A 22708-nucleotide genomic window follows, 5' to 3' on the forward strand; every position below is an offset into this window, starting at 1 on the left:
TATGATTAGCATTCAAAATATCTAATATACAAATTAAAACACTAAAATAGTAATTTAAATAATAATATATAATTTAAAATTCTATTCTTTTAGGTTTTATATTTTTTAAAAAATTAAGTAATTTTTCTCTTAACACTACCATCAAAATTTCTCTCTTTCCATATATATTACTAGACAATTATTTAAAAATTTACTTCCCAACACAATTAGAAACCGACTCTTATTGATATTCATAGTTAAAAAAGTTCTTTTAATTAATATAGTTGCTATGCAAAAATTAAAGCTAATTTGAAAAGAAGATAAATAATATTCTTTTGAGTTGATTTTTAAAAAAGAACATTAATTTCGTTTAAATATGAGAATTGATCATTCTAACGAATATCTAATATAAAATTTTTAAATTAACGATTAAGTACCAAAAGTTGAATAAAAAATTATTGTGGGTCAAATTTAATAATCTAATAGGAGCAAATAAATATTATTATTATTATATACTACTAAAAAAAATTTCAAATTGTAGTGGGAATATTTACCCCCACACCATTACACTTAGAACCGTCCGTGCTTATAAAATTAATGATGAGAGATCACACTTTATTTCTGTTGAAAGGTGCGGTCTATACAAAATTTAATTTGGATCATATTCAATCCACGTAAGTTTTTGTGAATATTCTGTACAGATTTATTTGAATTTTTAGTGTCCAAAAAAAAAATTCCTTAAATCTTTTCTAGATTCACCTTCTAAAAATACTATGAATAAAAGATTTAACAAATATTCAAGACATATTATATCTAACACTAATCGTTGTATTTTTTGGATTTACACTAATTTAATCCTTGTAATTTTTGGCAGGAACTATCCTCAACCAGCTTAAAAATTGTGATTGATGGTAAATCTTTATTTTTATCTAAAAGATTACCCCGTGTAGTTACTGCTAAACATTAACAATGTCTGTGAAAATTTTCACCCGTCAAAATCCTAGAACTCCACTCACCATACCCGGCCAATAATAATTTGAATTCAATCAATTTTTATTCAAAATAGATTAAAATTTAAAATTAATCACTTATAAATGACTAATTATGTAAACTTTCATATTCTATATGTCGAATAATTAAAAAAAAAATATTTAAATTCTAAATAACATAAAAAATGGTTAAATATAATTTTAGTCCTTATAATTTTGGTCGAAAATCAAATGCGTTCTTAAGTTTTTTTTTTGTGTTCAATATCGTTCCTAATGTTAAATTTTATTTTAAAACCGTTTCTTTGGACAAAAATATTCTTCTTTTCCAATTTTTTTTGTTATCCTAATTTCTCAGCTTTTCATGTTCTTATACTTAAAAGAAAACATATTGCTCTCTTCCTAATAGGCTAATACTTAGTTCAACATTGACGTAGTTAAGGCCAACGGCTCATCGTCCCTAGTGTCCAATTTCTTGAAATCGAACTCGGAGAAATTGTCAGAATAGTGAACGATATTGAACTTGAACGGAACTCCCATGAGCATGACGAACTTCTCCATCCTGACACCTATCTCCTTCATAACTCTATGAGGTGCAAGGACAGATCCGCAATGAGCACTATCCACGGGGACACCTCTTGGAACTTGGGCACCATCTCCGCCACTGGCATTATTGTTGCTCCCTTCTTTGCATTTCTTATTGCTCTGTTCAACTCCTGTGTCGCTGCCTGCGTTGTTGCCTGCGCATTGCTGCTAGCGTCTCTAGTTGCCCGCATAGCTACCATCAGGGTGTATACCCGCTCGCGTCGCTGCCGTCAGCGTGTCTACTCGCCTGTCACTGCCATCAGCGTCTCTACCCCCCTTGGCGCATCGCTGCCGCCAGCATCTCTATTTTCTTACATCATTGCCACTAGCATCTTTGCCATCTGCTTGTCTACTCGACTCTTTGCTCCCCTTTCTGGCCACATCTTTGCTCACCTTTTTGCCCTGTCTTTACCCACTTTCTCTAACTCTGTCGTGATTGCTGTCCTTCCTTGTTCCTAGTTAAGACTTATTGTTCTCTCAAGTTTTGCATTGAATTTGCTAGGGAATTTGCAATGAATGGAGAAGATAATGGATTGGGATGATAGGAAAAATTAGGAAAGAAGGGTATTTTTGTCTAAAAAGATCATTTTAAAACTTTTAACATTAGGGATGATTTTGAATGCAAACAAAATTTTAAGAATAATTTTGATTTTTGGCCAAAATCATAGGGACCAAAATCATGTTTAACCCTAAAAAATTTATTTAAACCACCATCCTTTAATTATTAAATCACTAATAGAATTATCTTCTAAATTTGTTAATGTAAGATCCAGAATTTTTGGAAAATCTTATTATAAGTTAATTTCAATTTATTTGTCCATTAAAGAATTTAATCTCAGATATTATTTTATTAAAGATAATTAAAGCAAGTTTTGATAAATTGGGTTTAAAATAAATTAAGGTTTTTATCTGATTTTATAATTATTGAGTATTTTCCTATTTACAATTTAAAGTTTTAAAAATTTGAAAATAATGAGGTTATGACTATTTAAATTAGAATTTTTATCTAATTTTATAACTGTGGAGTTATTTTCTATATTTAAATTATAAAGTTTAATAGTTATAAAATAATAAGAATTTTATATGATTTAGTTTAAATAATTAAGATCTTGGAATTTAATATTTTAATTTAATAAACAAAGAAAATAAATTATATTATCTCTACTTTTAAATTAGAATACTTGATTAAAAGTCCATTATCAAATTGATAATTAAGTAATATTTATTTAAAGTAATTTTAAGGAATTAAATTAGATTTTAAATTAATAAAATATATCCTAATTTGATTAGAATTACCAAATCCTAATTAACCCTCAGGCATTCACCAAGAAAGAAACAAAGTAAAAAACAAAGAAAGAAGAAAAGGGGGAGTCCGAGGGAGAAGGGAGATTAGGAAGGGATGAGGGACCATGCTGCGTCCTGCCACCACGCCACCATCACAGGAGAGAGAGAGAGTGATAAACCCCAATTTCGTGGTTTATCTTGTGCTTATTTTAGGGGATTTTTTCACCTTTTCCCACATTTATTCAATGAAATAGCATGGTTTTGTAATTCTCCATTAAATTGTGCTTAAGTGTGAAAACATGCTTTTTAGGCCCTTAAATTGGTGATTTTAACTCACTTTAATTCCATTCGATGCCTTGATGTGTTTGTTGAGTGATTTCAGGTTCATAAGGCAAGTATTGGATGGAAGAAATAAGGAGAAAAGCATACAAAGTGGAGAATGCATGAGGAAACAAGGATTGGGAATGCATTGATGGGCGCGCAGGCGTACAAGGTGCACGCGCGCAGAAGTGACTTCGCATAGAGACGCGCACGCGTACATGACACGTACGCGTACGCGCGGATGAAGAAACATCCAATCAACGCGCACGCGCACATGGCGCGTACGCGCCGATACTCGCACGTGACTCATTTAAAGGCATAACGCTGGGGACGATTTGTGAGCTGCCCAGGCCCAAATCCAACTTGTTTCTGAGTGTATTTCATGCAGAATTGAAGTCCAAGCAAAGGGGGAGCAATTGTTTGTAGCTTAGCATCATGTAGGTTAGTTTCTAGAGAGAGAAGTTCCATCTTCTCTCTAGAATTAGGTTAGGATTAGGTTAATTTCTCTTAGATCTAAGTCCAATTTCATGTTTTCATCTTGTTTCTTCTATGATTTCTTACTTCTACTACTTCATTCTCTTAGTTTGTGATGTCAATTTTACTTTATGCCTCTTTTATGTTAAGGAACTCTTGTTGGATTTGGATCTCTTAATGCAATTTAATGTTTGATGTTTTTTTATTGTTGATTTGAATTATGATTTTACTTTCCTTGCAATTGGTACGTAGTTGGTAGATTTTACTATTTGTTGCACATTTACCATGCTTTCCTTTTATGCCTTCCAAGTGTTTGACAAAATGCTTGGTTGAGTTTTAGAGTAGATTTTGAGCATTCTTGGCTAGGAAAGAGTAATTAGGTAATCTTGAGTCATGAAAACCCAACTCATGTTGGTGATCTAGAGTTGTTAGTTAATATCATTTCTATTGACTCTAATCTCTTGCTAATCCAATTAGTGAGTTGATTAGGACATTTGGATTGAGATTAGCTAGTCTTGTTAGACTTTCTCTCGTGGAAGATAACCTATATCTTCTTCCATCATTGGGGATGACGTAATAAGATAAATTCTTGTTAATTATTGTTATTAGTGACTAGGATGGAAGGCCTATGATCTCAATTCTTGTCATGAATGTCTCTCTTTATTAATTGATTTTCTTTATTTTGCTTTCTTTAATTGCTTGCTTGATTTACTTTTCTTGCCATTTATTTTCCGCCCCTTATAAATCAACCCCCTTGTTCCTTCATAGCCAATAGGCATACCCTTCATTGCAATTCCTCGTGAGACGATCCGGAGTCTAAATACTTCGGTTAATTCTTATTTGGGGTTTGTACTTGTGACAACCAATATTTTTTATGTGAGAATTGTTTGTTGGTTTGGAGCTATGCTTACAACGAAGTAATTCTTTTCTATAAGAAGAAATTCTAAACCGACACGACAAATCTCTCATTATCAAAATGGCGCCGTTGCCGGGGAGTTGCAATGGTGTTATGTTATTGGCTATTGTATATATTGTGAATAGCTTGATTTTTGGTTTGTTTGTTGGTTTTTGCTAGTTGTAGGATTGTGTTCTCTTTGTTTCTTGTTTGTTTTTGTTCTTATTTTCTCCTTATACTATGAATTGTCATCACCTTGGCTATGAGTGTGGTTCAAACTATGTTGTAGGAAATGGAAGCTTCAATGAGGATGTGCATCAAGGAATTGGAAATCAAAGATGGGAGGAGCCCCAAGCTTATGGACAAACTTCTTGGCAACAACCTCCTCTAGCTTCTTATGGGTATAATCCAAATTCTAATGCATACCAATCTAATGTGTGTGATGACCCTTATTGTGATTGTCAACCACAACCACCATATACATATGACCCCTTCCCTCCACATAGCCCTCAACAACCATACTCACAAGCCTCATACTACCATTCACCTCTATATGACCCCAACCCATATCCACCATACCAACCACCATATGAATCATATCTAGAGCCACCACCATTCCAATACCAATACTCCCATGGACCACAAAGTCCAAACACACCACCTCAAGAATTTCACCAATATGAACCACCTTCCAATTACAACAACCTTCCCTCAAACAATGAACCCTCTCTTCCACCATCACCTCCCGATGAAGCCCTCATTCTAGAATTGAGAGATCTTGAATCTCATATCTTAAGGCGACACGAGGAGGATGAAAAGAAGTTTGAGGAATTAAGAGCAAAAATGGATATCATGGTAGAAGCCATTGGCAACATAGTCTCATCCCGCCTAAGCCTATGCAATCAAGGCACTCCCATTGTTGAATGTGGAGAAGCACCCAAAGAGCTTAGTAAGGGAGTGGAATTGGAGCTTCAAGGTGGAGAAGAAGAGTTGAAGAAAGAAGTGCAACAAGAGAAGGTAGAGATGATTGAACCAAAGGAAGTAGTGGTTGGAACCTTAGGATATGTTGAGTGCATAGAGGAGTCACAAATTGAAGAGCCTTCGTCCATGGAGTTTAAAGTTGATGTTGAGGAGGAGAGTGCACAACCTTCAAGACACAATGTGATTGAAGAATTGGGAGAAGTGTTCCAATCAATAGGCCCTCCTATTTATGATGATTCCACATCAACATATGATCCTTTTGAGTTTGAGGAACCCTTCCCCACTATACTTGGAATTGATGATGAGGTAGATTTTACTCAACCTCCTATTTATGATTTGAGTGATGGGGAAGAGCTAGAGGACATTGGTAAAGAAGAACTTGAACTTGAGGAAGCTGGGCAAAAGGTAAAGCTTGAAGAACCTTGCCAAGTGGTGGAAGCCTCTAAGAGAGGATGGACGGGAGTAGAGCGTGCTTTGTCAAGATCATTGGGAACCCCTTCACCTAGGTTGTCGCCCAATTCTTCATTTGAGTGGGTAAAACTTCTAACTCTTAGCTTTATTATCCCACTTGAATTTGGTTTGCTTGAGACGGATGGCCAACTTAAGGTGCTTTACGGAATTAAGCGTAAAAGGAGGATGTTTAGTGGTTGGCGTTGTAAGTCTAGGCTCATTATGGTTGAAGCTTCAAGGAGCAAAGGTTGGACTAGTGCTCAATTGGATGGGTCTAGGAGGATAGTTTGGTGCTTCCATGAGAATTCATCTCTCTTGCCACCCGGAGGAGATCACCATGATCAACTCAAGGACGGGTGTGAAAACAAAGTGTGGAATCCCGGATCACACAGGGATAATCAACTTTGGGAGCCTATGGTCTGTGAAGAACTCCATCAAAGCTTAGAGTTATTAACTTTGAATGATGAAGCACAATGGAAGTCCAAGCATTGGTGGATGTTCAAAGATGGATTCAAGCACAAGCCACCTTGATGAAGAGCTCCCCATAAGTCCAACTTAAGGACAATAAACAAAAGTGCTAGGTGGGAGACACCCCACCATGATAACATCTTTCCCTTTTCCTCTTTGTAAATATCTGGGAGTCTAGTAGGTTAAATAAGGTTTTATGATGTTTTGGTAGCTGTTTGGAGGCTTGGAATGCTTGGATTGGTACAAAAGCATAGAAAAATTTTGAAAAAAAAAAATAGAGCACCATCCACGCGCACGCGTGCTTCACGCGTACGCGTGAATCAAGCAATTTCGGCCATCCACGTGCACGCATCATGTACGCGTACGCGTGGATTGAATTTTTCCACTTTCCAGCCATTTTCCCGAGAGTTGTGCCTGCACTGTGCGCGTTTTGTGCCTCTCGCACAAAGCTATGCACGCGTACGTGCACATCACGCGTACGCGACGCTCTCGAAATAACCCATCGACGCGCACGCGTGCCTGACGCGTACGCGTCGCTTCCATTTCACCATTCCACGCGCACGCGTGGGCTGTCCTGCATCAACCATCTTCCTTTCTTCTCTTCTTTCCATTTCTTTCCATTTTCTCTCCTCTCTTCTTTTCTTTCCACCCTTAAAACATCATCCAACACTACCAAACATCATATAACACCATTTTCCTTTTAGTTAGTTAGTTAAGTTTATTTTTGTTTAATTTTTATTTTCTATTATAAGTGTTGGATTACTAATCTTGTTTACTGCTTACTGCTGCTTACTACTAATAGGATGTTAGTTTAACATCATTGATGTTAATTGTCATTGTTGGATTCTTTGTTGAGGTTATTGACGATTGGGATTCTGTCGGTAAAGAAATTTTTATAAAAATAATCGCGTTGTAAGTATAGTTTCTAAACCAACAGAGAATCCTTTCGTACAAAAATTTGGTTGTCACAAGTAACAAAACCCAATAAAATTTATAACCGAAGTATTTAAACCTCGGGTCGTCTTCTCAAGGAATTGCAGGGAGGTATGATTTATTATTGGTTATGGAAAATTGTATATTTTTGGATTTTTGAAATAAGGAACAAGTAATTTTAAATGACAAGAAAAATAATCTTAATTATCATGAACACCAGTGCAAGGTATAAGAACTGGAAATCCTATCCCAGTTATCCTTATTAGGTGTGATGAGAATTGTTATTGCTCCCACTTAGTTAACCCTTACTAAATAAAGGAAAGTCAAGTGGACCAATCAATTTGATCATCAAGTCCTAGCCAACTCCTATGGAAAGACTAGCTTTAGAGCGATCCAAATCAATCAGCAATTCCCAATTTTCAATCAACTGCTGAGTTTGATAACTCAAGTGTTACCAATTACTTAACCAAAGCAAAAAGAAATAAATCTTAAATTAAATTGAAAGCATCATAAATAGAGTAAAACAATCATAAATTTGAAATACCTCAAATTATATTAAATAGAATATCCAAATCTAAATGGAAAGATTCATAAGCCAATTTGGAAAGATAAATAACAATTAAAGTAATAGAATAAATAAAAGTAGAAAAATAAATTAAAGGAACATTGAACCTGTGATTGAAAGAGAAGTAGCCTAATCATAATAGAAATCCTAAATCCTAATCCTAATCCTAAATCCTAAGAGAGAGGAGAGAGCCTATCTCTCTAAAAACTACATCTAATCCTAAAATTGTGAATAATGAAGTTGTGTCCTGATTGTTCCAATGAATGGATTGATTCCCCCACTTTATAGCCTCTAATATGTGTTTTCTAGGCTAAAAACTGGGTCAAAACAGCCCAGAAATTGCCAGCGATTTCTGGTACGTACAGGTCGCTGCAAAGTCATGCGGAAGCGTTGTCCACGCGTTCGTGCAGATTGGATTTTTGCCAAGACACGCGTCCGCGTGATCCACGCTTTCGCGTTGCCTGGATTCAGGGAATCTATGACAAATTATATATCGTTGCGAAGCCCCGGACGTTATCTTTCCAACGCAACTGAAACCGTGTCATTTGGATCTTTGTAGCTCAAGTTATGATCGATTTAGTACCAAGAGGTCAAGCTGGACAGCTTTAGCAGTTCTTTCAGTTTCTTGTATTCCTTCCACTTTTGCATGCTTCCTTTCCATCCTCTAAGCCATTCCTACCCTGTAAATCCTGAAATCACTTAACACACATATCACGGTATCGAATGGTAATAAGAGATGATTAATATTAGCAAATATAAGGCCAAAGAAGCATGTTTTCAATCATAGCACAAAATCAGGAAGGACAAATGTAAACTCATGCAAATCATATGAATAAGTGAGTAAAGAATTGATATAAACCACTCAATTGAGCATAAGATAAATCATAAAATAGTGGTTTATCAACCTCCCCACACTTAAACATTAGCATGTCCTCATGCTAAGCTCAAGAGAAGCTATAAAAGTGAAGAGGAATGGTAGAAAGTATGTAATGCAACCTATCTATATGAATGCAACTACATGCAAAATGTTTTTACTTACTTGGTTTAAAAGTAAATAAACCTTTTAAGAACAAATATGAACTGCATTTCACTAATTCAAATCCTAAAAATGAAGTACAAATAGACTTGTAGAAGAAAATAGCTCATGAAAGCCGGGAACAAAGAATCGAGCATCGAACCCTCACTAGAAGTGTATGCACTCTAATCGCTCATGTGTTTAAGGTTCGATCTCTCAATTCTCTACTAATCTTGCTTTCTAAGGCTTGCCCTTCTTCTACCAATCAACACAAATTTGATGCACAAATACACATATCAAGACGTCTTTTAAGAGTTGTAATGGGGTTAGGGTCAAGGTAGGATTGTATTTGGCCAAGTGGACTAAAATCTGAATCCTTAATTAACTTAAACTTTTCCCACCTGACTTAAGACAATCCATGTAATCAAAATACAAAACCTAACTATCCATTAACCATATTTTCCACATATTCATGCATCCGAATTTGAGTACAACTCATATGCATTGCTTTCACCATTTACTTTGGGGCATTTTGTCCCCTTTTACTTATTTGCTCTTTTTCTTTTCTTTTTCTCTTTTTCTTCTTCTTCTTTTTATTATTATTATTATTATTATTATTATATATATATATTTTTCTTTTGTTTTTCTCAATGCATATGATTAAATTATTGAATGTATGAACATGTCCTAAACATTTCTTTCACATTTTCATATAGAAGTTTAACATACTTAATTTCCAAAACCAAACGTTTCTAAACCCACTTTCCCCACACTTAATTCATGAGCACTCTCACTAGTCTAAGCTAATCAAGGATTCAAATTAAGGACATTATTATTTTCCGCTTAGAGTTAGTGATGAGCTAAAGTAAAGAATAAAAGGGGTAAAATAGGCTCAAATTGGTTTGCAAGGGATAATGAAAGGGTAAGGCCATATGGGTATGTAATTAAGCTCAGTGAAACAAAGGCCTCAATCATATAAGTGCATGTATACATCAAACCATGGAAATATAGAATCAAGCAAGACAAAGATCACAATTTTAGAGAGAACAACACACCAAAAATAAAATATTGGTTGATAAAATGCAACCAATCAATCAAGTAGGCTCAAAATCTCACTGGTTTTGTGTGTTCAAGCTCAAAACCATGTTCCAGTATAATATTTCTTCAAACAAGTTTAATAAAAAGTTTTAATTTAAATTAGTGAAATTCTCTAAAAAGTTTCTTAAGAAAAAGAAAATATTACTTCAACCAAGTGGTAAAATATGCACAAAAATCAAACAAACATGCAAATGCAACAACTCATTTAACAAAGAAAATTTAAACATTAGTGTTGAGAAGGAAATAACTAACCCATGGAGATCGGTATTGAGCTCCCCACACTTAAAGATTTCACCGTCCTCGGTGCATGCTGAGATATGCAGGTGGACGAGCTGCTACAACTGATACTTTTCTCTAGAGATTGTGCAGATGGACTTGTCTGTTGCCCCATATAGAAGTTCTTTTCCTTTCCTTTTCCGGTGCCATCCTGAAAGAAGAGGAAAAGAAGAGAAGTAACCCAGAAACAAAGATAGAAAACAATTAAAATATGGTTGGATTAATGCCAAATAATAAGGGTCTCAATTACATGGTAGCTACAACATGCAAGTGAAAAAATAATAGAAGCACATGGCATACCAGTGGTGCAAAAGTTGCAACAAAGGGGAGGAGTGTGGGTAATGAAAGACAATATAAATTCATATCAATGCAAGAGGATATAAGTATCATAAAAGAATAATATTACCCAACAATATAAAATAAGTCACTAAGCACCAAGATAATACCAGAAAAGATGTAACAGTTGAAAAAGAAAATTTAACACCAATAGAAAATAATAAATTTAGAAAAAAAAGCACAAAATTAAAACGCAATGAATGAAAGTATGCAAATAAATTAATTAAAATAGAATAGAAAAGAATAGGGATGAGAAGTTGAAGAGATGAAGAAGAAGAAAGTAAGAAAGGAGGAAGAAAGAAAGAGAAAAGATAGAAGAAAAGGGAGGGAAATTAAAAACGGGACGCAACGCGCGCGCGCAGGGCACGTGTGCACGTGAAATCTGCATAAACCATGTACGCGTACGCGTGGGTGGTCTTGGAGGCAAAAGGACGTGCACGCATCAGGGACGCGTACGCATGGGTAATTTTGTGCCTTGGGCACAGTGCATTACAACTCTTAAAAGACGTCTTGATATGTGTATTTGTGCATCAAATTTGTGTTGATTGGTAGAAGAAGAGCAAGCCTTAGAAAGCAAGATTAGTAGAGAATTGAGAGATCGAACCTTAAATACATGAGTGATTAGAGTGCATACACTTCCAGTGAGGGTTCGATGCTCGATTCTTTGTTCCCCGGCAACAGCGCCATTTTGACGATTGGGATTCTGTCGGTAAAGAAATTTTTATAAAAATAATCGCGTTGTAAGTATAGTTTCTAAACCAACAAAGAATCCTTTCGTACAAAAATTTGGTTGTCACAAGTAACAAAACCCAATAAAATTTATAACCGAAGTATTTAAACCTCGGGTCGTCTTCTCAAGGAATTGCAGGGAGGTATGATTTATTATTGGTTATGAAAAATTGTATATTTTTGGATTTTTGAAATAATGAACAAGTAATTTTAAATGACAAGAAAAATAATCTTAATTATCATGAACACCAGTGCAAGGTATAAGAACTGGAAATCCTATCCCAGTTATCCTTATCAGGTGTGATGAGAATTGTTATTGCTCCCACTTAGTTAACCCTTACTAAATAAAGGAAAGTCAAGTGGACCAATCAATTTGATCCTCAAGTCCTAGCCAACTCCTATGGAAAGACTAGCTTTAGAGCGATCCAAATCAATCAGCAATTCCCAATTTTCAATCAACTGCTGAGTTTGATAACTCAAGTGTTACCAATTACTTAACCAAAGCAAAAAGAAATAAATCTTAAATTAAATTGAAAGCATCATAAATAGAGTAAAACAATCATAAATTTGAAATACCTCAAATTATATTAAATAGAATATCCAAATCTAACATGGAAAGATTCATAAGCCAATTTGGAAAGATAAATAACAATTATAGTAATAGAATAAATAAAAGTATAAAATAAATTAAAGGAACATTGAACCTGTGATTGAAGAGAAGTAGCCTAATCATAATAGAAATCCTAAATCCTAAATCCTAATCCTAATCCTAAATCCTAAGAGAGAGGAGAGAGCCTCTCTCTCTAAAAGCTACATCTAATCCTAAAATTGTGAATAATGAAGTTGTGTCCTGATTGTTCCAATGAATGGATTGATTTCCCCACTTTATAGCCTCTAATCTGTATTTTTTGGGCCAAAAACTGGGTCAAAATAGCCCAAAAATCACCCCAGCGATTTCTGGTACGTACAGGTCGCTGCAAAGTCACGCGGAAGCGTCGTCCACGCGTTCGCGCAGATTGGGTTTTTGTCAGGTCACGCGTCTGCATGATCCACGCGTTCGCATCGCCTGGCTTCAGAGCAGCTATGGCAAATTATATATCGTTGCGAAGCCCCAGACTTTAGCTTTCTAACACAACTAAAACCGCATCTTTTGGACTTCTGTAGCTCAAGTTATAGTCGATTTAGTACCAAGAGGTCAGTTTGGACAGCTTTAGCAGTTCCTTCAATTTCTTGTATTCCTTCCACTTTTGCATGCTTCCTTTCCATCCTCTAAGTCATTCCTGCCCTGTAAATCCTGAAATCACTTAACACACATATCACGGCATCGAATGGTAATAAGAGATGATTAATATTAGCAAATATAAGGCCAAAGAAGCATGTTTTCAATCATAGCACAAAATCAGGAAGGACAAATGTAAACTCATGCAAATCATATGAATAAGTGAGTAAAGAATTGATATAAACCATTCAATTGAGCATAAGATAAACCATAAAATAGTGGTTTATCAGTTATATTTGGTTACTTGGTTCGAAACTTTTCATGTTTAATGCTTTTGAATACCAAGTATATGTTACATTGCCTTTAAGCTTCTTAACTCTTTTGAATCGCATGTTTTGGCCACCATGCATTAATCATCTATTGTTAGGTAATTGTATATTATCATTGCATTTTTCTAGGTGATGCTTGATTATGGTTTACCCTTATTCAAATCACTTATTTCATGCATTGAGATTGTAGAGTTGTGAAATTGGATCGAAAGCTTACCTAGTGACATATTTTTGAGCTTTGTAAAGCTTTATGGACCATGCTTGCTATGTGATTGATTTTCACTTCTATCTTCTTTTTCCTAAGTTCCATAGCATCCATGTGTTTCACCTCTATGTCACTTAGGTGTTGCAACAACTTCAATATGTGTCATTGATTATTGTGTGAGTTTCATATACCATTTTGTTCACTAAGTCTACCTACACATCAATCAATGTCCATGCACTATCCAATTTCACAATGGCTTGATTAATTGCTTGAATGATTTCATGCCTCTTCACTACTTGTTTGGTTGACTTAACCTACAAATCTTCTTTTGAAGTACTTCAAGCACACTAGAATGAGTGAAGTGCATACCCCTTTTGTGTAAATGTGACATAACTTTTTGTACTAGTGTGTGTGTATTCTAAACCGCGCGCAATTTTAGAACCCACACACCTATTTTTCATCAATGTCACACCAATTCACCCACTCAATTCTAGTGATTTACCTCATTCCAACAATTCACGCTTCCTAACTTTTGTATGTTTTTATCTTACGGTGTTTATTTTATTTTTCATGATTGATGCACCACAAGCAAAAATAGAAGCGGAAGGAAGAACACGCAGCACCGGTTGACCTACCAGATGAAGGTGGCAACTCGGAGAGTCGCCGTACCTCCTTGCTCATTTAGGGCACCAAGGACAGTGCAAACTTTTAAGTGTGGGGAGGTCGTCCGACCACTCGGCATTTTTGGGTTACAAGTTTCTAATCCCAACACTTTTGCATTTTATTTTAGGATTCTTAGTTACATTTTCTTATTTTGCATATGTATATATTAAGCTTAGTCAAAATCATGATATTTTCCAAGGATTTTATCTATAGGGCACCCCAATTGATTGAAAAATTTTTTTTAGAACTTGCTTGAATTATATACTTTGTGGATCATGTTTTGAGCTAAGAACACAAGCATGTAAGTTTTGAGCCTTAATTGTGTGGTTACATCATATAACCACTTATTTTCATTCTTGTGTGCATTATTCTCTTCCTATGAGTGTAATCTTTGATTTGTTTGATTCTTTATGTCCAATATTTTGTGTATACATGCATTTATATGATTGAGGCCATTGTTCAAATAGCTCACTTAACCAAATAGCCTATCCTTTTATCTTCCATTGTTAGCCAATTTTGAGCCTATGCTTAACCCATTTGTTCTTAATTGTAGCACATTACAAGCCTAAGTGAAAAACAATAAATGTCCTTAATTTGGATCTTTGATTAGCTTAGGCTAGTGAGAGTGTTTATTATTTGAGTTTGGGGAAAGTTGGGAACATTGGGTAGAAATAAAAGTGTGTTTGTGTTTTTGTTGAAAAATATTGGAAATTGGGTACATACTCATGCATTGAATGTTAAACCATATGCATTGATATTCTTGTATATATTTTTGTTTAAAAAGAAAAAAAATGAATGAGAAGAACAAAAAGAAAATATATATATATATATATATATATATATATATATAAAGAAGAAAAAAATAGAAAAGAAAAAAAAAGAAAAGCAATAAGAAGGGGACAAAACGCCCCAAAGTGAAGTTCAATAAAAATCAATGCATATGTGTGGTGATCAAAAGAAAATGCATGAATGTGTGGAAAAGTGAAGAATGGGTAGTTAAGTTTGTTTATAATTATATAGGTTGTCATAGGTTAGGTGGGAAGTTTAAACATCAACGATTCGAATTTCAAGCTCACTTGACCATATGCATCCTACCTTGACCCTAGCCCCATTACAACCCATGGAAAAGTCCTCATGATATTTGTATGCATGTATAAAGTAATTGTTGATTGTTAGATAAAAAATAAATCTTGGAAAGCATGATTAGGGGAGAACCGAGTGAATCAACCCAATACACTTGAGTGCTTAGAGCAGATACACATCCGGTGAGGGTTCGATCGCTCAATTACATGTTTCCACCCATGATCATCTTTTCTTGCAAGTTTGTAAGATCTTTCAATGATTCAATTCAATTATAGGTTTGCTTTAATTACTATCACTTTAGCCCTTGTACTTGTACATGTATTCTTAGAGATTGATTTATTTTGACCAAGCAATTGCATTCATGTAGATAGATTACACAAAGATAGATTGTATATAGTTAGTTTACATTGAATAAATGTGATATCCTTTGCTTCTTTCTTGATTTTAGCATGAGGACATGCTTAGTTTAAGTCTGGGGAGATTTGATAAATCCCAATTTTGTGGTTTATCTTGTGTTTATTTTAGGGGATTTTATTACCTTTTCCCATATTTATTCAATGAAATAGCATGGTTTTGTACTTCTCCCTTAAATTGTGCTTAAGTGTAAAAACATGCTTTTTAGGCCCTTAAATTGGTGATTTTAACTCACTTTAATTCCATTCGATGCCTTGATGTGTTTGTTGAGTGATTTCAGGATCATAAGGCAAGTATTGGATGGAAGAAATAAGGAGAAAAGCATACAGAGTGGAGAATGCATGAGAAAACAAGGATTGGAAATGCATTGATGGGCGCACAAGTGTACAAGGTGCGCGCACACAGAAGTGACTTCACATAGAGACGTGCACGCGTACATGACGCGTACGCGCGGATGAAGAAACAGCCAATCGACGCGCACACGCACATGGCACGTACGCGCCGATACTCACACGTGACTCACTTAAAGGCAAAACGCTGGGGCAATTTCTGAGCTGTCCAGGCCCAAATTCAACTTGTTTCTGAGTATATTTCATGCAGAATTGAAGTCCAAGCAAAGGGGGAGCAATTGTTTTTAGCTTAGCATCATGTAGGTTAGTTTCTAGAGAGAGAAGCTCCCTCTTCTCTCTAGAATTAGGTTAGGATTAGGTTAATTTCTCTTAGATCTAGGTCCAATTTCATGTTTTCATCTTGTTTCTTCTATGATTTCTTACTTCTACTACTTCATTCTCTTAGTTTGTGATGTCAATTTTACTTTTATGCCTCTTTTATGTTAAGGAACTCTTGTTGGATTTGGATCTCTTAATGCAATTTAATGTTTGATGTTCTTTTATTGTTGATTTGAATTGTGATTTTACTTTCGTTGAAATTGGTAGTTGGTAGATTTTACTATTTCTTGCACATTTACCATGCTTTCCATTTATGCCTTCCAAGTGTTTGACAAAATGCTTGGTTGGGCTTTAGAGTAGATTTTGAGCATTCTTGGCTAGGAAAGAGTAATTAGGTAATATCGAGTCATGAAAACCTAACTCATGTTGGTGATCTAGAGTTGTTAGTTAATATCATTTCCATTGACTCTAATCTCTTGCTAATCCAATTAGTGAGTTGATTAGGACATTTGGATTGAGATTAGCTAGTCTTGTTAGACTTTCTCTCGTGGAAGATAACCTATATCTTCTTCCATCATTGGGGATGACGTAATAAGATAAATTCTTGTTAATTATTATTATTAGTGACTAGGATGGAAGGCCTATGATCTCAATTCTTGCCATGAATGTCTCTCTTTATTAATTGCTTTTCTTTATTTTGCTTTCTTTAATTGCTTGCTTGATTTACTTTTCTTGCCATTTATGTTCCGCCCCTTATAAATCAACCCCCATTGTTCCTTCATAGCCAATAAGCATACACTTTATTGCAATTCCTCATGAGACGATCCGGAGTCTAAATACTTCGGTTAATTCTTATTTGGGGTTTGTACTTATGACAACCAATATTTTTGATGTGAGAATTGTTTGTTGGTTTAGAGCTATGCTTACAACGAAGTAATTCTTTTCTATAAGAAGAAATTCTAGACCATCGAGCAAATCTCATCTATCAGAGGGAGGGAGGGAGGGAGGGAGGGAGAGATATGGGGAAAGCAGATGAGAGTGGTGCGGAATTTATAACCCACAAACTAACCGACAAGTGCACCGGATCGATCCCACGAGGATTGATGGACTAAGCAACAATAGTTAAGTGATTTACTTAGTTACACAAACAGAAAAGAGTTTTGAGAGTTCAATTGCATCAAATAATAATTCAGAGAATCAGAAAACAAGCAGTAAACTGAGGTGAAATATATATGGAGAAAATAGTTAAGACTTCAGAGTTATCTATCTTCTGGATTGACTTTTCTTACTAACTATTTTAATTATGTAAGATTCAATTCATGGCAAACTATATGTGACTAAACCCTAATTCCTTAGACCTTTTTAGTCTCCTCTAACCTTCATCAACCGCCAGTTCCTTAGTCACTTAATTCCAATTAGAGGGTGAAGTTAATTCTAGTTTATGTGCCACAAAAACCCTAATTACCCAAATATAAGAGGATTATATGTCACGTATCCCGTTAAGTCCAGATAATTAGAAATTTAGAAGAAATTGTTTTCAAGCTGTTGTTCAAGTAAAGAGCTTTTCCAAGTTATACAAGAACTCAATTAGAACAAGGGTCATACTTCCGTTCCACCCAGATTCATAAGATAAAGAACGAAAACAATTCTTGAAAAAGAAATCAATACATGAATTAAAATAGAAAAATAATAGTATCAATCCATACAATAGACAGAGCTCTTAACCTTAACAGTGGAGGTTTAGTTGCTTATGGTTCAGAGAGAAAACTAGGATTCAAAAAAATTGTAAATTACAGAATGAGGTAGAAGGAAGAGATGAGAGTCCCCGAAGGGCTGATTCTTTTCCCTTTTATATCTAATCCTAATTAATGTAAAAATATATTTCCTAAAACTAAATAATATCTTTTCCTATTTATAAATAAAATAAAAAAATTACATAAACAAATAATAAGAAACAACCCATGCTCTTCTCTTCAACGTGGGGACCACTATGCTTTTTATCATTGTTGGCGCCAAACTTGGAGTTTCTCAAGTTTGGTGCCACCAAGGCAGCAAGCAAGGAAGGCGTTCTGATGATCATGGCGCCAAACTTGGGATTGGTGCCACCAAGGTAGTAATTCCATATGAAAGGTTTAGACTATTATATATCGTTGGAAAGCTCTGGAAGTTGGCTTTCCAATACCGCTGGAATCACGTCAATTGGACCTCTGTAACTCAAGTTATTTCTGTTTGAGTGCAAGGAGGTCATGGTTGATAGCATCATCTACTTTCTTCCTCTTCTTCTACAGAAACTCCATCAAATCCATCTGAATGCTACCTGAAATAAACAGAATTGCACACAACTCAAAGTAGTATTCATAGTGGCTAAAAAGTATTTAAATCTTGATTAAACTTAACAATTCAAATGCAAATTCACTAGGAAAAGATAGGAAAGATGCTCACGCATCAGAGAGCAGAGAAGAAGACCGCACCGGCGTGCTGGGCCTCACCGCCGCCGTCGCGTCGTTGTTGGACCGTAGACAGAGAGAGAGAGAGAGCGTTCATGGAGGGAGCCATGGGAGAGAGTGATGAGCGCGAGCTAGGACTGGGAGGGAGAAGGCACCGTCGTGTATCCTCGTTGCCGTTGTTGGAGATCTGTCATCGCCACCGATCGTCCCTAAGCCGCGTCAGAAACAGAACTGCGAACGGAAGGGAGTGCGAACCATAGCCACGGACGGAGAAGAAAGAGTGCGCATGGAGGAGTTGAAGCCGTCGCTGTCACCGTCGCGTGTGGAGTCACTGCCGCGCCTGGTCTCCACTGCTGCTGAGCTTCGACCGCCGCCGTTCCTACCACCGTCAAGCCTCGGTTAGCACCGCCGAAGCTCCTTCCACCACTGTCATTGAGGAAGCTCACCGTAGTTGCTGGAGGCTACTGCCGCTCTATCTAGTTCTGTTTTGAGTTGCGCAGCCGTGTCCGTGGCTGCCGGAGACAGTGTTGTGGCTGTCAAAGTTACCGTCAGAGCTGCTACTACTTTGTTCCTGGTTTCTTTTTGTGCTGTAGGTATTTTGCGCTGAAAACCTCTCTTTGTTGTTGTTCTGTTATAGATTATTAAGTTTTGCGCGACGATTTTATGTCAGGGTTGAGTTACTGTTATTAGCTGGTGCCCTTGTGGCTGTTACCACTGCAGAACATAGTCGGAGTTGACGCCGTTGTTTACGGGCCGAGGGTAAAAGGTTTCCTTTAACCCGTTGGTTCGAATTTTCGAGGTAGGGATTGTTTTAAAGTTAAAATATTTTGGAGTTGAATACCTTATGAGTTTAGTGAATTAATGCAAATGAATTAATATCTGTGATTGAAATAATTTTCTGCTGTGATTGAAGTTGTGGCTGAATTGATTATTGATTTGTCAATTTTTTGAGTTTCTGGCAAAAATGATTGAATATGTTGATTTTGAACCTTTGTTTGAAATTGGTTTTTGTTGATTTTGAATGATGGATTTGAAAATGTTAATTTGAAATGTTGGTTTTGATTGAGTCGAGGTTGAAAAGAGGGGGCCCATGATGGGTGGCAAACTCCAGTTTTTAGGGGAGGTGCTGGTGAAATTTTTCTAAGAATTTGAAGAAGTTTTGGTTGTGATTTCGAAAATAATTTTGATTTAATTAAATTTAATAAAAGAAGTATGTTTTGAATGTGTTTAAAGATTATTAAAGAAAATTGGATTTTTATGATTTGGTTAATTTGTGGTTTTAAACTCATTTGATTTCTAATAATGAAAAGAGATTTGATTAACTATCCAAATGCTTTAAAATGGTAAATTGAGTATAAATTCAAGGGTTTGGGGATAGGAGAGTGAGTTTAAGTTTTTAATGAAATTAAACATAAGAGTTAAGAGGAAGAAAGTTATTCTAAGAAATATGATGAAAATGTGTGGTGATGATTTGGAGGCGAGTTTAGTGAGTTGTTTGAAGGTTGTCTTTGAAATTGAGGTGTGATTTAGTGACAACTGGCTTTAATTGAGGTCTGGTGATGATTATGGTTAATTATAGTGATGTCGAGTGATGACTGTGATTGATGATGTTAGTTATGTTATTGATGACAAGATTGGTGATGAATGAGACATGATTGAAAATGATGTGGATATTGATGAATTATGATTGAAATACTCATATGGCTTATTTATTTGAATTATCTGAGACACGAATTTCCCTGGATAGATGCAGTGGCTTGCCACCACTTGCTCCAGGTTAAGATTCGATACTCTGTTGACCTTCTATTGCAAGATAAGACTGGGCGCTTTAACTTTTCGGGTTCCCCCATGGGCATATATATATATATATATATATATATTAAATAATTGAGTTTTGATTTTGACTCCATGGAATATTATTGAGCTTGGAGTTTGACTCCATGGAATATTATATTTGAGTTTGGAGTTTGACTCCATGGATATTATTTGAGCTTAGGGATGCGTGCACAAAGGGACTGTCCAATGGTTAGCTACCAGGACATGTCGGGTTGGCTGTAAAACCGACTGATGAGACTCATCAGCCATAGGACAGGCATACATCATATGCATTTGTATGTTTTGTTTGAGTCTGCATTTGTGTTGGTCTGCCTAATTACTTAGCCATGTTTAATTGCTACTTGTTTTACTTGCTATATCTGTGCTATATCTGTGATTTCTTTGTTTGATTTGTATGTGTATGTTTATCTGAGAGACCCTCTTTGGTAGAGGTGTGATGAGAGTAGTTTTTGATCTGTGATGATGGAGGTTGAGGTAGGATAGACTAAATGTTGCCTGATTATTCTAGTTTATGTATTAGTAGGATAAGAAAGAGCGAAGGAAGTTGATGGGTAGAAAGTCTTTAGGCACGTCTTTTGTTTTTTTTTTTTTCATTTCTTTAAACTAATCACCTTACTGGTTTATAAACTAAAGAAATTTTTTTACCACTTTACAAAGTAAGTTTTTACACAAAATCTTCTTCCAAAAGGATATTTCATGAATAAACTATTTTTTTAATGAAATTAATTGTATTTGCAAGTATTTATTTGCTTTGATGGTATTCCCTTCCCTACTGAGAACGTGTGGTTTGTTTTCACCCCAATATCTTCCACCCTTTTAGTGATGTAGGTTTGAAGACTCAGTTTGAAGCTGCGGGCGATTATTGACTTTGTTTATTAGTTAAGTTACTTTCATAGAGTTCCCTCGCTTGTTGCTTAAGATTTTTTTTATTTTATACAGAGGAATAGGTGTTGTATCTGAGTTTTATTTTCATTTACTTGTATAATATTATTATTATTAGTAATTTTGTGATTATTATTACTTGATGATGTTTGATATATGATTTTTAATGAGTTGAAAACAATTTTCTGGCATTTTATTAAAGATTGAAACGCGATATCGAACTAAAGGTTCAATATTAAATAGTTAATAAGGAAAACAGGTTAGTAACGCCTTACTTTTGGTACGATTATGACGTATTAGAAGTTTGGTCGTTACATTATGGTATCAAAATAGTTTATCTTGATTAGAGCCTTGGTAATGGATTGACTATGCTTCATTGCATACTCTAAGTGTTTGTCATGTTATAGGTCTTGTCCGAATGACGAGAATTAGAGCTTATTGCACATGACTGTCTATTGATTAACGCTGTTAGCTTACCATTGCATATCTGTTGATATTAAGTCTGGCCAACTTAATGTTGATGGTTTATTGTACGGGAAATTTAATGGGTTATCATGGATAAAATAGAAGTAATCGGTGATGCGAATAACGGGTTTTGGTAGCATTAGATTCTTGAAGTTAGTTAACGTATGATCCTTATTTGTGCTTGGTGTTATCTTTTCCTCTATCAATTGCATTGGAATTCTTTGTTTCACTGCTTTTCTTGAGGTGCGGTTTGATTGTCTGTCAGATTGTATTCCTGATCATCCCCTGGATTCTTCATGTTATGGTTCTCAACTTTGCGTTCTCTTATGTGAACCTTGTACTCTAATTTAATTGGAACTTGCTTCGATCAATATATTATTTTTCTTCTTATTGTTCCTAGCAAAATTTTTTGATTTAGATTCTTTCCTTAAGTTATGATTTGATATCTTAGCTCTTTTGCATCTTATGCGTATTTTACTTTGAACATTCGCCTAACTATCCCATAGATTCTTGACATTACAGCTTTAGGTTCTGCGTTCCTCTATTTAAACGATGTAATTCATTGACGAAATCTAAATTTGTTTTGCCGTAATATATCCTATCATATAGTGTCCTTTTCAAATTCTTATTTTGGATCTTCATAAAGAGACCGATTCAAAAATTACCATATAACAAAGCCATACTTTCACATATCCCGAAATCATCCCTCCACATAATGAATTAATAATATATGGAGCTTTCTGAGAATCACACTACATTTTTCAAAACCTTCTCTCCCATACAACTTCTGCTCCCGAGTCTTCTTACAGTTATTATTATTATTATTATTATTATTATTATTATTATTATTATTATTATTATTATTATTATTATTATTATTATTATTATTATTATTATTATTATTATTATTATTATTATTATACGAACTTTTTAATTTAATTTTTCAAAAAATATGATTGGGACTTCTTGCTATTATTATTAGATGTCACCCTGATTATTATTTTCGTTATTATTATTATGCTTATTATTATTATCATCGTCATTGATATTATTATTATTATTATTATTATTATTATTATTATTATTATTATTATTATTTGAATTTTTTAATTTAATTTTCCA

The sequence above is a fragment of the Arachis hypogaea genome, chromosome 19, assembly GCF_003086295.3.
Source record: "Arachis hypogaea cultivar Tifrunner chromosome 19, arahy.Tifrunner.gnm2.J5K5, whole genome shotgun sequence".
Classification (NCBI taxonomy): domain Eukaryota; kingdom Viridiplantae; phylum Streptophyta; class Magnoliopsida; order Fabales; family Fabaceae; genus Arachis; species Arachis hypogaea.